Source organism: Nomascus leucogenys, chromosome 3 (genome assembly GCF_006542625.1).
Source record: "Nomascus leucogenys isolate Asia chromosome 3, Asia_NLE_v1, whole genome shotgun sequence".
NCBI classification, from domain to species: domain Eukaryota; kingdom Metazoa; phylum Chordata; class Mammalia; order Primates; family Hylobatidae; genus Nomascus; species Nomascus leucogenys.
Window position 1 is genome coordinate 106,202,712 of NC_044383.1, and position 18,416 is coordinate 106,221,127.

At 35.0% G+C, this 18,416-nt stretch overlaps 1 long non-coding RNA gene across 1 annotated transcript; it reads left to right on the forward strand.

The window, feature by feature from the left end:
• The first annotated feature begins 13,924 nt into the window (after window positions 1-13,924).
• Window positions 13,925-16,454, forward strand: LOC115832426. The gene is made up of 3 exons (XR_004027923.1): window positions 13,925-13,974; window positions 15,242-15,341; window positions 16,402-16,454. It is a non-coding gene; the product is annotated as an uncharacterized LOC115832426 (long non-coding RNA).
• Window positions 16,455-18,416: the final 1,962 nt, after the last annotated feature.

Below are 18,416 nucleotides of genomic sequence, written 5' to 3' on the forward strand. Positions count from 1 at the left end.
TTTGAAATGGCTCTTTGCATATGTAAAGAATCTCTATTAACATAACTAGATCTTCCCCCTTTCAGGCCCTCCCAATCCTGAAGAGATTAACTAAGAGCCTGGTACCTTCTAAGGTCTGATAAGACACATTTACTATCTGTCCTCTTTGAAGGCTGCTACCTGGAAGCTTCTATATAACAAGAACCTTGGCTTGCACAACTCCCTTTATCGTCACCCCAAGAATTTCTGCTAACTTCAACTTTAGGCAAAACTCAACTCTTTTAACCAATTGGTAATTAGGAAATCTCTGAATCCACCTGTGATCTGAAATCACTCCCCTCTCCCTGCTTAAAGATGTCCCACCTTTCCGGTCCAAACCCATGTGTACTTTGTGTATTTCACATGTATTGATTGATGTTTTATGTTTCCCTAAAATGTATAAAACCAAGATGTCACCCAACCACCTTGGGCACATGTTCTCAAGATCTCCTGAGGCTGTGTCATGGGTCATGGCCCTCACAGTTGGCTCAGAATGAATATCTTCAAACATTTTACAGAGTTTGGCTTCTTCATGGTCAACACTTCTGTTATACCTATATTGATATAAGGTACCTTACTTTACTCCCCCATTTAGTTTGGTTAGTAGAGGACCATTGGTTGCATATTGACACAGGATATCCAAGACACAATTTTCAGTGATTGGTTGTTTCAGGTACATTGTCATTTTTATGATTTTGTATTTAGAAGAGAATGTGTTAGTGACAAAATTTATAAAAAAGATATCACACCCAAGACATATAATAGTCATACAAAGAAAGATGAACATGGTAAGGATGATTTATGTGATAAAAGATATTTTAACCAAAATTAAGGTGTATCACAAATAATTAAAATCAATATTTTGAAAGACTTGTCAGATTTGGTTTTACCAGGCATAATTGTAGAACCTCGGAAAGGAAAGGAGTGAAATAGTCATGTGAACATCCACTAGTTAAGAGCTATAACACTGAATAACATTTAAAATAAACAAACAACTATATGAAGACACTGGAAAGCATTTTAAAAAACCCCAGAAGCTAGGAGACAGTTAAACTCATAAAACTACGACTGGAATGGGTAAGAAGTTTGAGTCTGTTGCTTCCTGACTTGAGTGTGTTATCCTCCCTGAGGGCAAAACTGTCTAAATTGGCAACAGGCTAAACGTGCCAGAGATCAAAGTTCAAGACTGGAAAAGCAACTAAAAATTTATAGGAGAAATCCTGAGCAGTATGAGAAGCAAGGAGACCCAAATTCTGAACATAAACTGTCCACATATTTGTCTGAAAGCTAAATAACTTCTGTATAGGGGAGCCCTCAGGAGGCATGATGGGAAATCAGCTAGAGACCAGAGATAAATATCCCCTTGAAACATGGGGTGTCACAGAATCAGATCTTTGAATTTGATAATTTTCATAACTGGCTGTATTCCTGAACCATGCCCAGTTCAGTCAGCAGAAAGTTTGAAGTGTCAGAGTACACAGCCCAAAGTCAACAGAGCAATTGAAAATTAAGAGGTCCCCTGGAAGCAAGGGAAAACAGGAAGCATAAACCCCATATCTGCTTAAATCTTCAGCTTACTGACAAATTTGTCAGGCATGAGGTGATCCACAGGAAGCTAGGAAAAAACGCACCAGTGGGAAGTCATTAGAATAAAGTATCTGTATTAGCAGCTGCATACTGCCAGATCTGGAGTGTGGTTGAGTGGGGCAAGTGGAATGGAAGACTGGGGGTGGCAACAGAGTTTGCAATTTGATTCCACACAAATTCACTGTCTACTGAAACAGAAGAGAATAATTCTTAGGAGAACATAATAAAATTTTGAGTCACTACAATATATCATCTGCAAAGTCTGGGTTTTCAACCAGAAATCAAGTGTCAAAAAAATAGCTGTATGTGAAAAATAGCCAGGAAAATAAAAGCAGTCAATATAAACTGACTCCAAAAAAACCTAGATATTGGATTAGGCAGATCAAGCCTTCAAAGCATATAATTATTTTAAAAGAATTAAAAGAAAATATTTTCAAAGTACTAAATAAAAATATGACCTTAATGAACAAACAGATGGGACATAGAAATGACAATTAACTAAAATATATAAATTAGAGTGGAAAAGTAGAATTAATGAAATTTTAAAAATAAGTTGATGGTTTCAACACCAGATTGCAGATGACATAAGAAAGAATTGGTGAACTTGAAGATAGATCAATAGAAACTATACAATTTAAAGAAATAGAAAAATGAATAAAGAAAAATAAAGTGAATCTTAAGATCTGTGGGAAAATATGAAGTGCTCATATGAAGTGGTACAACATATATATATTTTAAATCCCAAAAAGAGAAACAAGAGAGGATAAAAAAGCAAAAATAAAAGAAAAAAAACCCAAAAAAAGAAAAGAAAAAACATGCATGACAGTTCAAATTTGATGGAAAACATTAACCTACAAATCCAAGAAGTTCAAAGAACTTCATGCAAGTTAAACACAAGGAAATAAACCCGCAGACACATCATCATCAAATTGCTACAAGCAGCCAAGCATGGTGGCCCATGCCTGTAATCCCAGCACTTTGGAAGCTGAGGTGGGAAGATCACTTGAGGCCAGGAGTTCGCTACCAGCCTGGCCAACATGGCAAAACTCCATCTCTACTAAAAATACAAAAGTTAGCTGGATGTGGTGGTGCATGCCTATAATCCCAGCTCCTCAGGAGGCTGAGGCTAGAGAATCACTTGAACTTGGAAGGCAGAGGTTGCAATGAGTCGAGATTGCACCACTGTACTCCAGCCTGGGTGACAGAGTGTGACTCTGTCTGAAAAAGAAAAAAAAATTGCTAAAAGGTAAAATAAGTAGGAAATCTTGAAAGCACCTAGAGAAAAATAACACATTAGCTATTAGGAAAAAAGGTAAGATTCATGCTTGATTTCTCATCAGATTATGAAAGCCCAAAGACATTAGAAAAGTATATTTAAAATGCAGAAGGTAAATAAAATCAACCTATATCCAGTGAAGCTATCCTTCAAAATAAAAACGGAATAATAAATTCAGATTTAAAAGGTTAGAGAATATATTGCCACTAGATCTCTATTACAAAGAACAATGACTAAAGAAAGTTAATTCATATTTGACGAGAAATAATACTAGATAGCAATGTGGATCTATAGGAATGACACAGTCACAGAAGACTACATACTATATGATTCATTTATGTAAATTTATATTTCTATCAATCATACAGTATGGCTGAATAGCCATAGCTGTAAAACTTAACTAATGAAACTTAGTCAATAGCTTGTAGTGGCATGTAGTGAGCCATAGAAAAGGCAAAGACATAGTGATGGAAAGCACATCAATGAGCCAGAGTAGGGTGAGAGTTGATGATAAAGGAACATGAGGAAAATGTCAGTGATAAAAATGTTGAATTTGGTGATAGTTACATGAGTGTATACATTTGTCAAAGCTCATTCAATTGTGCAGTTAAAATTAGATATCCTTAATTTTACATAAATTACAGAAAACATAGGACCTAAATCAGAAAGGGCCTTACTAGGTCACTGGCTAAAACCTGATAAGCAAGGTTCTATTATAATATGTAAATATATATATATTTAATGCATACATATATGTAAATATTTTAGTAAGTCGAAGTTTGCATTATTTATGCAGCATACATATATCTTCAGCCTTTTTTTTTTTTTTTTTTGAGATGGAGTCTCTGTCGCTCAGGCTGGAGTGCAGTGGCGCAATCTCGGCTCATTGCAAGCTCCGCCTCCTGGGTTCATGCCATTCTCCTGCCTCAGCCTCCAGAGTAGCTGGGAATACAGGCGCTTACCACCACCCCTGGCTAATTTTTTGTATTTTTTTTAGTAGAGACGGGGTTTCATTGTGTTAGCCAGGATGGTCTTGATCTCCTGACCTTGTGATCCGCCACCTCATTCTCCCAAAGTGCTGGGATTACAGGCGTGAGCCACCGTGCCCAGCCTCTTCGCCATTTTTTAAATGAGCTGATATGATTTGAAATATTTATCTTGCAATATCCATTTAAACCAGAGCATAATGGTTTGCTACACAAAATTATGTTAATACCAGCTAATAGAACTTATGTAGTGAGCCATAAGCCAGAACTTAGTTGATAGCCTGTAGTAGCATGTAGTGAGGAGGATGGACTTTGGTGCTAGATACACATGGGTTTGAATCCCGCTTCTCTCCTTAATTGCTGTTTTGTCTTGGATAAATTACTCGACTCCTCTGAGTTTCAGTTGACTCAGTTGTTGAATAAAAATGCTAGTATCTGTTTCATAGGGATGTTGTAAGGATAAGATAAAAAAGGTATGTAAATTGCTTAGTGCAGTGCCTAGCACAGAGTTTTTATGCAGTAAATATTACCTATTTCATTATTTGTTGTACCAGAATATTTTAATCAATGTATAAAATAGTTTATTTGAAGCATTGAATTACCACAATGGCTACTGGTAAATAATAAAATAATATTATGCCCCTACAAAAATATTTATGAATAAGGGATAACAATCAGAAACAGATTAAATAAAAATACGTTGGCATTGGAAGAATGTATTTGGTTCATATGAATCTTTTTATTTAAGGTCCTCAACAATAGTTTCTATCCCTTTTCTAACAATCTGCTTTCCTAAAAAATTAACTTTGCATCTCTCTCTCTCTCTCTTTCTCTCTCTCCCTCTCTCTCACTTCCTCTCTTCCTTTCTCTCTCTTCTATTTTCTCTCTTTTTCCTGGCATATATTCATTTCCTCCCTATATCAATTTCTTTGTTTCTCTTAGCTGCATGTTTTTCTTCATTTGTCTGAGTGTGTAAGTAAGCCTTTTCCTTTGTTGGATTTGTGGTAATTTTCTAATATATTCCTCCTCTTACAGTTCATTCTCTGATTTTTTCAAAACACTCTCCCAGAATTGTCCTAAGGTGATGTGTAACCTGTGAAAACCTCACATTCACATACACCTTGCACTTCACTCTAAAGGTCAAGGTAACATTTACCTGAGAGGAAGTGAAAATAACATCCACGTAAATGTTGGAAGGGAAAATCTTGGTAAGGTGATCTGGGAAAGGGGTTGAGGCATCCTTTTAGGAGACAGGTCCATTGTGAAAAAAAAATTAATAAAATAAAAAGTGGTCTTTGGGGATCTTGGAAAAAAGCTGGGCAACATTTGAAAGAAAATGGTAAGAGTTCAAAACGAGAAGAAGCCTAAAGTAATAAATTCACTCACAAATGATTATAGACGAGGACTCAAGGGAGGAGAAGAATGTGCTGTTTGAACACTGAAGATTGTGGATTCCCTGGAACACTGGCAAAGAGTAATCAGTTTTTCATTCATGGGTGACCTGGAGATATTTACTAATGGAAAGAGTGAGTTGGATGACTTTGAGGAGAGTGGTTTATTTTGAGGCTGAAAAGGGTTTAGATTTAAAGTCTTTGCAGGAAAAAAAGCACACTTGTACTTTCCAGCTCTCTGGCATTCAAGAGAATGAGGCAGAGCTAGATAAATGAAAAGGAGAGAGACAGAGTGAAATAAATGAAAAAGCAGAGAGACAGAGCTCAAGAGAATGAGACAGAGGGAAATAAATGAAGAGAAAAGAGGAGAAATGAAAATATCCTACATTTTGAAGGCTAAAGATGGATAGATAATGAATTATTAAGGAAAAACAAACCTGTACAATAGGTTTGGGCTAGATAAATAATAAGTGAAAACAAATACACATTCAGAAGATACTTAAAAAATTTTTTTTTAATATGCGATAGGCTAATAGAGTAATGTTGGGCTGAATGTGTGGTTTGTGCAGTAAAGTTTCCTCACTTTGGGGTAGTGTGTACTAACAATTGCTGACTATCTACCACATGCCTCTTCTGACAAACTTTTATTTTCACATCTTATTTGTCTACTGCAATATAGTACCATATAGAACAAAACATATTTCAATCCTATTTTTTCTTTTCTCATTACAATCAACCCTGTCTGAAAGAAAATGAGATTTTTACTTTTCCTAAAAGTAAAATAGACTGCTTTAAGATTAACAGCAGCCTTGCCTCTGTCTGAAACTAACTCTTGCAACTGACCTAGAGAATGTGAAGAAAACAAAAGCAAGCAAACAAACATAATACCTGCAATTGTTCAGAACAAGATCAATGAAAAATTTTAAACATTTTCTTGAAGGGAAAGGATTAAATCCACATTTAAAGGCTGCTCTTTTCCTGTCTTCTCTTTTTCTACCCATCATCTTTCCTTAAGAACAGCCTAAAGCTTTCTCGTACTTGAGAAAACAGATACAAGAAATTTATTTTCTTTCTCAAATCCAATAGCTTTGTCTCTCTGGTTTCTACATTTTCTGCTGCCTGTCTTTGTATTAGTATCCCCCTACTGCATTAAACTCCACCCTGGCTAGAGGATCATTTCTCATCCAAGAACAAAACACTGTTTTTACTATCTTACTTTTTGATTGATACAACCCCATCGGCTATTTCCCTCATCTCCCATTTGTTTATCTTCTCTTCCCCTCATCCTCCTTCAGTGTTTGAACCATTAGTCAACATTTTTCTTCATTCTACCAATTCTGAAAAAAGTGTTGTTTGAAAACTTCTTTCTCCCCTATGATTCTACTATTTTTATTAATGTTTGCATTTCAGCCCAAGATTAAACAACTCTCTAAGCACTGATAAAATATCAGAGATCTGCAGTTAGAACCAACTTATGACCTTAAGAAATATCTGCCATAATGGAAAAAAACAAGACGAGTTAAAGGAAGGTTTTAATAATAAATACAATGGGACCCACGGCCGGTTGGAAACAAAATTGCAAAACATATAAAGTTTACCATTCTGCCCCCTCCACCATTTCCTGCCCTCAGAGTCTGTGTGTGTTCCCACGCCACAAGATTCTTGTTTACTGGAGTCACCATATATGCCAGCACTCCCTGGTCTGTATCTCTGGTTTATATATGACCCCTCTGGTTACCTCCATGAAACTCATCTCTGCAGTATAAATGGCACAAGTAAAGTGTTAGAAATTGATTGCAATCCACTTTAGCAAGTTTACATCGAAATGTCAATGATGGATAGCTCAGCATAAGGTGCTAGGGATATTTTCATTTTAAAAGATGAAAACATTAGAACCTAGATCACTTTCTGATTTTCAGGTAGAATTATGGACTTAAGTTATAACTAGCCAGGAGACATGTTAGTTAGTAGGAGATAGCGGGAACTTTCTGTTCCTGAATTACACTACTACATGTCTACTGATAAGTAAGATCAGGGATATTAAAATCCCAAATGACAACAACAACAATAAAATGCTGAGTGCCAGTGCAACACTACACGGAGTTTACAAATAAAGCAAAAATAAACCCACAAAGACAGTTCTATTTTGGGTAACACAAAAAAGATAAGAATAGGGGCAAGATGAATATGTAAGATGCACATATACCAAGCAGCAGGCACACATATGTAATGATGGCTGTTTCCCAACTCTCGGAAGTCTGCCTGACTGAAAACTGATCACTCATTGCTCTCCTGGGCTTTTCCCTTTCTTAGCAGCTCTGCAGTGTTATCCCTGTGAGTTCTGTGCCAAAGTGAGGTGATGGTCTCAAGCAGGCTAAGAAAGTTTTGTTATTTTCTTTTATTTCCTCCATCCCTTTCTTTTTTTCTTCCTTCTCTTCTCTGCCGTTACAAAGAAAAATGTTGAAAAAGGAGGGGTGGTGGAGGGGAGGATGTGAGGTTTTGATGAAGAATTCTGAATCTGTTTGGAAGAGGGTCATGGAAATCCTCCTGACTGGGATAGGTGTGGGTACAATAAGGCTGTGCTGAGCATACTGAGCCAGTTTAATTGAGCTTGTTCAGTACTGGTGGAAACATTCCTTTTTCTTTTAATTTGTTTCTGCCTTGCTAATCTATTTCTAGTTTCCCCAAACTATCGACATGGAGGTATGCTATCTTCCTTCTATCCTCAGGGAAGGAAAGGGGCATGCTGTCTGCAAGTTAAGCCTGTGCTCCTGTGTGTCAGGACCCTTTTGGAGAGTCAGTTCGGGATAGTGGTGTTTGCAAAGTTTTCTTGTCTCTGAAACCTACTCAGTGTCTCTAGAGTCTCCTGCTGAAAGAGGAAAACGCTGTAACACATCATAGTGGGCTGCTTATTAGAAAACACAACTCTCATAGCAAATGACTTTTCTATGAAGTATAATAAATCATACACTTGGTAATAAGTAGAAAGTGTTAGCCGTTGGAACGATCCTTTTCCTCTTGTTAAGATCAGGGCAATTAGATAGTCCATATGGATTTTCAAATTAAATATCTGCTCTGATTATGCTGCTTTAAAATATTTTATTTGAAGTAATAGCTTGTTTGGTTATAAAGGCTGATATTTGTAGTGTACCAGGCTTCTTAAAAGAGCAAATTTTGCTTCTCTATATTTTTAATTTGTAAATGAGTCAAAGACTTGGATTTAATTCATTATGTTCTCCCTCAAATATCTATCCTGCCTCTACCAGTTATTATAAGTCCAACCAAATACATTATAACCCCAAATTTAACCTTTCCCTGTTAAATTTAATTTCCCTGTTAAATTCGTTTAACCTGTTTATAAGATATTTTAGTTGCTCATGACTGTTTTATATGCATTCTATATAAACAAGGAATTAAAAATGAAATGCTTTCAGCTCATGGTACTGTGAACATTTTTAACCTATTTTTCCTTATTGAGTAACACCTCATACTGCTTTTACTGCATCAACATAGTTGAAATTCAGATACAGAAATACTCATACTACCAGATTTAAACTTTGAGTCCACTGGGGACTTCATTAGCAGGTGTCTTCTTCAGTTCAAAGATAGCACTTGAGAGTTTTAAGACCCTCTAGTTTATTAGTTAGCTTACCCCAAGGGCTATTTTTAACATCGCTCAAACCTTTTTAACTTTTATTGATATGGGCATTTGTACATAACTGTTTTCAGTTTAATGTGTCCAGATCTCTAGTCACATTCAGGAACAAGTACTTTAGAACAAGTTGGAAATCCTGTTTAATGATTTTTTTTGTCATATTTATGTATATTTGCTTATGAGTAAATAATTTGTTTTGACTTACCTTTTACCTGACTAAGCATATTCTCTTTGTTGTTATTACCTTAAGCCTTTAGATTACATAAATTAACTACATAATTACATAGATTAACTACATAAAAGTAAATTCATCATGAATTGGTAAATTCTGAAGTTAATCCCACCTAGTGGGAACTAATAACAATAGAAAACTGACATTAATCTGTATTTATCAGAAGATATTCTAGGGATTAGTGTGCTCTCATGGCAGGTAAATATGTGATTAGTTTTATAAATGCAGCTGCCTTATTCTGTTTTCTGTAAATGATTACAATAAAATGTTTTATTTAAATTATTTTGTATGAAGTTATGGCCAAGTTTTATCAGGAATCAGGAAAAAGCAACTGACATTAATTTATTATTGACATTAAATTTACACTGTAATACCACACAAGATGTATTTCAAACCTTCTTATCATCTCCACCGAAACCACAAGAGTCCAAGTGCAACAATGTCATAACCACTCTTGGCTCCCTATAGTCCATCCTCTCATGCCACACACCATCATCCCCACCCTCATTACTCTCAGGGCTACAGCAAAATTTTCATGAATTAAGTTTGGCTGTGTCCTTCCCTTATTTAAAATTCCTCAATATTTTCTAATTGCATTTAGGAAAAAGAGCCATCACTGTTAATATGTTGTTAAATCAACTTCAGTTTGGCTTGAGGTTGCCTCTGTACCTTGAGTTGCTATGTAGCAAACTGCAACCTAACTTAGTATTTAAACAAGCCAAAATCTAATTTAGAAGTATAACTAAATAAGTATAAACAAAATCTAATTAGAAGTATAATTTAGAAGTAAAAGAAGATCTTCCTTCTCTAATGTGTGTATAAATATATAACATTTAATTATATGTTTCTTTGTGTAACTTAGTTTAATATTTGTCTTCCACATAATAATGCAGGCTCTATGAGGACAGAGGCCATTGTCTCTTTTATTAACTTCTGCATGTGAATACTTAGAATACTGTCACATAATTTATCAATACCTGTTTGTTGCTTCAATAAGTGAATAAAATATGGTATTGGATTTTTTGAGTTATTTTCAAATTTATTTAGTCTTCTTAGTGGTCTAGTCTTTAATGCAAAAATTAGCTTTCTTTTATAACCAAAATCTCTTCGTTATTCTATCTCACATGAAAAAAAATTCTGAGCATCCTTGGAGGGAACGTACACTAGCGAGTATTTATATGCATGACGTATGGTTGGCAGAAAATACTGCATTTAACCCATGAACTGATGAGTAATATTTGTGTTATGTTCTACATACATGACACAATAAATATATGATACAAAAGAATGTAATCCTCAGCCGAAAAGGACATTCAGACCGTGAAGTTTACTTGTCTCTTCAGACAATTCCACGTTGTTGAAATAATGCAATTCAGTGTAGTTGTGAAATCTTTCTATGACGAAAAACTCATGGCTTTCTTCTACAAAAGATTTTTTATATTTTTCTCTTATAAAATACTTTTATACCTAGTCTACATGTTTCTATTTAGTAGAGTTAGAATGGAGCTAATCACAACTTTCTGAATTTATGTTCTCTCAATTGTGATGATAAAGTCATAAGATTAAGTTCCTTGCATGGCTCCTTAAGTAACTCGGAAAATATTTTCTGAGGGTGGGATTTTAAAATAGTGTCTAAATGATACAAGTTGCAATAAATTGCTTTGAAAGAAAAAAATCATTTACACATGCATGCTTACATGTTTCTTAGAAAACACTGGTTCCAAGTTCTGTTTCAATGGAATTTCTATACGTTTAATGAAATAAAATATTCTGGAATCAAAGAGAAATTCTTGATGACTAAGAATAATATTTTTTCCAGATTTGTTAGGTTCTATGGTGTTGATCAAATTTTTTCCAAAGCAATACATTATAAGGATATGATTGGTTACACTTTCTTATTCAAAATTCTGACTATGTGATATTGCCAGGCAGCTTCCTTTTTCACATAGATTAGTTTGATTCTACCAATCCCTTTCTGAGAAAATTGCCTGTTGCATTTCATACCCATTCACTTGCCTTATGGATTGCATTTGTGGTTGATAGTCTATTAAATTACTGTGCAGATTGGATTCAGGCCAGTGGTTAAAATATTTCTATTAGACTTCAACAGCATACGTGTATCTCTTACAAATTCACATAACTTTCTCATCGTTCTCAGTGTTTGATTCTGTCCAGAGAGGTTGAATTGGGTGCAACTCAATTTCACAGGTGCACATCAGCCAGCAGTTTTTCTGAGCTGAGTGTTTGATAACAGAGAGCAGTACCCATAGTCAGTGCAGAGGTTTGTGCATCATGACCAGCTTGCTATCAAAAGAGCCTTATGTCTCACATAAGTTACATGTTGTCGATAGAGAAATTTCCCTTTACTTTAATTATTAACTCCAAGAAATGTACATTTTTATTATTTATTATGGATATTTGTAATGTGATTATTTCATTGGTGCCTTTTGTTGACCTTTTTAAAAAGGTAGCATGTGTTTGTTCCCTACCTTATTTAGACTAAAAACATCTGTCCCTACTTCATGACAAATAACAGTCATGCTATCATTTTAAGAATCAAGAAACAGCTATGGATCAGTTTCAAGGATCAGTTTTATTTAGAAGTGACATATTTAACTCTGATTATGCTTGCTTTTATTTTTGATTTCCTGAAAATTGTATGCGTTTTCTGAAAATGTCTGATAAAAACAGTAAGATGACGTCTTCCTTCTGTTATTTAATTGGCAAACAATATTTGCTTTTGGGATTCCTCATGCTGTGATACTGAACTGACTCTATTAAATTTGATCTGTGATTCTCAGGGGAGTGTACAGACGTAGTAATGAAGTATGACAAAAGTTTCTGGGTTGGTACTATCAATCGCTAATTATTATTTTGAAACTTTGAAAAGGCCATGAAGTTAGTGAGAGCTTGTTATTCAGGGTGAATAATGTATCATAGCTGACTCCTTCCTCATTTGGCTGTTCTTGGATTCCATTTAGCGTTTGGCATTCTCTTCCAAGGTGTGATGGTTAATTTTCTGTGTCAGCTAGACTTGTCTAAGATATGGCCAGATAGCTGGTAAAAGATTATTTCTAGGTGTGTCTGTGAAGGTGTTTTCAGAAGAGATTAGCATTTGAACCAGTGGACTGAGAAAAGAAGATCTTCCTTCTCTAATGTGTGTGTGCATCATACAATCCGTCGAGGACACTAATAGAACAGAAGGGAGAGGAAAGGAAGATTTATTTTCTCTATTCTTGATCTGGGACATTCATCTTCTCTTGCCCTTGGACATTGGAGTTTCTGATTCTCAGGCTTTTAGACTCTGAGACTTTGCAGTCCAACTACATTAAGAAATTGTCTTAAGGCAGATGCCTTAAGGTAAATGGAAAATGAAGACATTGGTCTGAGTTTATCAGAGAAAGTATTTTGTGGCAATAGATTTTAAGCATTTTTAATAATGATCCAAGACTTATTTTTTCAGTTTGAGTTAGTGAAAATTCTATGATTTTCTTTCAAGGAAAGTCTAAAATTTCTTTTCCTGTGTCCCAGGGGAAGAAGAGAAGTCAGTATTAGTTTATACATATTATTTTAAAATGGGCTTTATTCAATATACTTTATAGATCTATAATTTTGAAAAATGGCTTTCATTCCATTTTTAACACCTAAAACATATTTATAAATTAGGGGATATTTTTTTGTTGGTATTTCTGGAATCAAACCTAATTTATATCCATCCTAAATCAAATATAATTTATACTCAGAATGAGAATATTTGCTCTGAAATCTTACAGTACTCACTAGTCTTTTTTAAAAAAGTATATTAGTCTAGCAATCTAATTTAGGCAATACCTGTTGAACAGAGTCAACTAACTCCAGTTTTGGTATAAAAGTGCAGAATTAAGTATAAAATGAGCATACATGGTTAAAAATGGCGGGTAATATATGTCCTGTGACCACATGTTCTTTAATGTAATCATAGTCAGGACCTTAGGCTTTTTGTAAAAGGATCTAACTTTGAAGAACATACTTTATCAAGAGAAAGAAGGTGCTGTGTTTGAGAAATGAATTGTTTTTTCAGTGTCCTGAATCTGTTGTTAATACATTGAAAGGTGATCTTTCTTTAGCATTGCCTCCAGTGTAATCAACTGAGGCATGTGAATGATGAATACCCACTAATTGTCCACTTACAAGTAACAAATAGTATACACATTAAAAGTCTTGGCAAGAAAATAAGTCTCATCCATTCAGATTTTACCAATGAAGATGTGTAAAGAAGAAAACAAAACCCTGTACTGAAGAAATGCTACAGCTGCAAATATTTGACTGGCACTTGAATTTGCCATGTTATTTTGGTATTTGTTATCTATTAATTCAAAAATATTTATAGAGATCTATTTATTTGAGGCCCTGTCTGAGGTAATGAAGAATGCAAAAAATATCTTTCTGATTCTTTCTATTATTTTTCTGACAGCCAATCAAGGAGTTATATGCCGTCATTTAAAGCAGTTTGAAATAATATTCCTACAGATACCTAGGAATAGCCTATATTAAATTTATTCTGATTTTATTCAAATATCTAACAAAATTTTCTTTCTTATATTCACCTTGATTTCCAAATAAAGGGGAGCTTAGCAGACTTGGAAAACTACAAGAGGAGAAGAGTAAGAGGACTCTCAAAGTATTAAGATTGTATTGAAGCAAATGTGAATGTTTATTAAGTGTCACTTTCTTTTGAAGCCTTGAAGCCCTGTAGCAAAAAGCATAGGTGTTGACTATGATTAAAAATTTCATGGCACCATTTAACCAGATGAGAGAAGGACCTAAGGTGGGAGAGCTACACTCATGAGGTATACGGAGGAAAAAGGATAAAATCTAATATTGTTAAATGTGAATAGCATCTGTTTTTAACAAAGGATGGTAATAATAATAGTGATAATAAGAACAATAATAGTAGCAGTTAATATTTGTTAAGTTCTTATGTTTTCATTCTAAGTCCTTTACATGTATTATCTCAGCTAATTCATATGATAACTATATAACTACTATTAGTGTCATGATATGAACAGAGAAGCAAACTTAGGCACAAATCAATTGAGTATCCTCCAAAGATCATCCATTTATTAAGTGTTCTGAGGCTAAATCACTCTGCCTTTGAAGGAGAAGAATGTATTTGAATGTTTCCATGCCACTTCAAAAAGCAAAACTTGCTTTGAAGAATAGTTTATTTCTTTCTAGAGAACCATTTATCATTACCTTGGAAAAAAACAACATGTGTTTAATACCAATAATTTGTAAGACTCTAGATTTTATGTTAGAATAATTTATAGACTATATGCCAAGGAGCTGAACAAAGGAGATATTAAATTTATCAATCCCCTAAAAACTGTTGACTGAATGAGGTATGATTCCTGTCTCACTTTGAGTTACATTGATCTAAGATGGCTTTTGTGCCATAAGAACTCACCACAGAGTTCTCTTCTAAAGCACAAAAGCATATCACTACGGCATAGGTTTGATTTATGCAGGATGATGTAGAATAAAGAAAATTGCATTGAGATTTCTGTGACCTGATTTCTAATCTTGGCTCTGCTGATATGATCATGTGCAAGTCATTACGTCTCCCTAGCCCTTAGTTTAGTCATCTATAAAAGGAAGGGGTTAATTAGAGATTTCTAAGGCCTATCCCTAGCTTTAAAATGTTATGAATCCGTGATTCCTTCTCTTAAACACAATAGAAGCCAGTGAAAAATCAAAAGAGGATTATCTTCCATAACTTCCCACCCTTTTAATAAGGTTGGAATTGCATTGAGGATATCAGAACAACTAGTAGTAGTGTATTTGGAATGCTTCAGTTTTGTCAGCTTTTTTTTGTGAGTGAATCAGGTTAAAACATTTATTTTTAACATATGGATTTACCTATAAATGCTTTCAGTATGAAATCACTTAATTTAGTTGGTTGACAGGAGCTCACTAAAAATCAACAATTTAATCTTTCATTTATTGTGTATCTAAGGCACAACAACATGTACTAAGTGATAAGATGAATCAAGCCTGTTACAAATGAATAATAACTGCCAATTACTGGGCACTGCCAACATTCTAATTGTTTTGTAGGTATTATGTCACTGATTCTCAACAGCATCTCTGTACCAGTCACATTGGCCTTATAGAACAAATGAGTGACCTGAGATATTAGAGCTTGTAAGAGGTGAAGGTGAGAATGGAACCCCTGGCTGGCTGTAAATCTTGTGCTCTGTTTATTGTAACACATTGCCTCTCCTAAATAGCTGAAGATCAGTTTTCCCTCCTTCATCATCAGGGGTCCTGAGACATCACTGATGAATTCAGCCTAATTACTGTCATGTATAATTACAGTTGTTATGGTAAAATTTAAAAGTAAATTTATCAAAACAGCCATATAAAGGTTATGATCTGAGGAGTATTATTTTAGGTTGAAGGAGAAACCAGTCAAGGAGAGTCAGTCATTCATTTCCAGACAGCTGGCTTCATGAATTCCTCCTACTCGCCTTAGTGTGAGTCCATCTGTGTCTGTTGAGATGACTGTTTTAAATCTCCCATTTTCCAGGTCAACTGTTATATCACAATCCAAAGGAAGTTGTCTGACTCCATAATGTGACTTAGCAGAGAGCAGCATGAAATATTCTGTGAGACACATATGGTTTGAAGGTTGTAGGATGAATATCACTATGAGATTTTGGATCCAATGATATTGAAAAAAACCTGTTTTTCTCAATTCCATGTGTTTTCAAAGATTAGAACAAGAATGTTTGGTTTCCAAGCTGGCTATAAAAAAGTGATTGCTTGATGTTCTCCAACTTAACCAAATCATGCAACAAAAATGAAAAAGCCCAGAAGTAAAACAATTTCATAAATTGCACCTATGGGGAAATTTGTATCTAAAGGGGAGGACTCAATTCTCCTTACTTAAATTAGCTGTTAATGTAACCTTAATAAACATCTTTTCCACTGATATCACTGAGTAGGCTGCTTGAATACAGATCAGAAACAAAGCACTACTTTCTTATTATTTCCTTCATAACTGTAATGAAATTAAATAAACTCACCAGTTTTGTTTGTTTGTTTCTATTGGGAAAATACATTTTTTGAATAATACTGTTGCAATTCAGTTTCAGAAAGAAAGCAATCATTTTGCTTAGAATTATCATAAATCTATGCTAGTTGCATAGGATATTCTCAATTTTGGTCAAAATGGAGTCCTCAAGCCATTTAACTGACACTGTCGGCTGTTACAGGAGGGGAACTACTTGAGCAAACGGCCCAGTGGGTTTGAGCCAAGTTCCAGAAGGGCAATGAGAATATCATACCCTCTCAGGAGGTGAGAGCCATTCGGAGGAAGGCTAAAAACTTAGGCTGCCCAGCTCCTTTTCTGATATAGGATATAGTCTTGGGAAAACCTGGGTTCTCTGTTAATATTCTGATTCTCTATTTAATATGTAGTTTTTGAACTTTGAATCCTGATTAAACTAGTAAATCTGTTAGTGAAAGGCTATGGGATATACAGCATCCTGGTACATTTGTTACCAAAAAAAATGCTTTGAAAGAAAAAATCGTCACCAGCTAGAAAAGCATATAAGCAGTCTATAAACCATTACGAAAGTTATCTCCCTTGGCCCTTTCAGGAATAATTTCTACACCTGCTCAACCTCTTCACACTGTTAGGCTAAGAGAACACAATGTATATCATCATCATGTTCACTCAAAGATGAATCATGTAAAATTGAACAGGTTGCTGAGTGGGTCAGGACATGATGCATTTCTTTTAGGCCTGTTGCTTTATTTCCTTCAGAGCCTTTTTTATTTGAACAAATTGCTATTCTGTAAGCAATTTGGATTTAAGGAATTAAGATGATTGAAGCTGCATAATCAGACTAAGGACAGATTTAAGGAAATTACCTTTTTTTCTTGCTGAAGTCTAGATTAATGAGGAAAGACACACTATTCCCATCACATTATTAGAATACCTAGGCAGATCCTTATCCTGATTCCTGTATTCCAATTTCAAGCTTGCTTCACCTTTTAAAACCCCCTTAGCCATTTTAACTCTTCATGTTCAAAAGATAACTGCAAATGTTACTTCACAAATAATTGGGGATATTCAATGAGGAGATTCTCAGCTACCTATAGCCACCATATCTTAAAGCTCGTTTCATTTGGCCTCAAGAGTGAGGTGCACTTCCAACCAAATCCTATTCTCCTGCCTCCTCCAGGACTCTGCTCTGCCATCTGCCCTCTTTCTGTTTTGGATCTTCTTTCTCTCCTCTAGTTCCAGCCTCTCTTTCTGCACTGGCTTTCTCCTTCAGTGTGCGCAGATGATTCATATGATACAGTCACATGTTCCAGAGCCACATCCAGAGACAAAACAAAAGAAAAACAAAAGGAAAGCTTTTTTTCTTTGACTCTGGATCTGCCTCTAGCTATACTTTATTTCTCTTTTCTTTTTCTAAACCAAGCAGTTTGGATGAATTGCCTGAACATGCTGCCTCATTTTTAATATGGTTGTTAACTTCATTAAGGTTTAGTGCAGCATGGTGCATAGATCTTAAGTATACAGTTGGATGGGATTTGACTAATTTATACACTTAAGTAACCACTACTCCATTCAAGATATAAAGCATTTCCATCATCCCTGGAAGTTTCCTCATGCCCTTTTTCAGTTAATCTTTGGCCTGCTTTTCTCCACACTTGTCTGATTTCTATACAGGTACATTATATATTTCCTGTCTTTTTTTTTTGTCTTCAAGTTTTTCCAACAACCTCAAACTTAGAAACTTTTTGTAAACACAGTGCAAAAAACATTTTCACGAACCATTTAAAATTCCCAACCTGTTACCTCCTCAAGTCTGAATATTTTAGTGTGTTTTTCCTCCAGCAAAGACATTTTCCTACTGGACAACAAAGCTGTCATCAGAATCGGGACATTAGCACTGAAGCAACACTAACAACTAATTCTCAGGATCCAATTAATTTTCACCCGTAAATGTCCCTCATTGCAAGAGGATCCAGTTCAGAATCACACACTGCATTCAGTTATAGGTCTTGTTAGCCTCCTTTAATCTGGAACCAGTCCTCAGTCTTTCCGGACTTTCCTTACAGTGGCATCTTTGAAAAGTACAGGTCAAATATTTTATAAATTGTTTTGCAAATTTATTTGGCATTTTCTCATGAGTAGATTCAAGTTATACATTATAGGTAAGACAATCCCAGGAGTGATACTGTGTTCTGCTCATTGCATCCTGTCAGGTGGCTT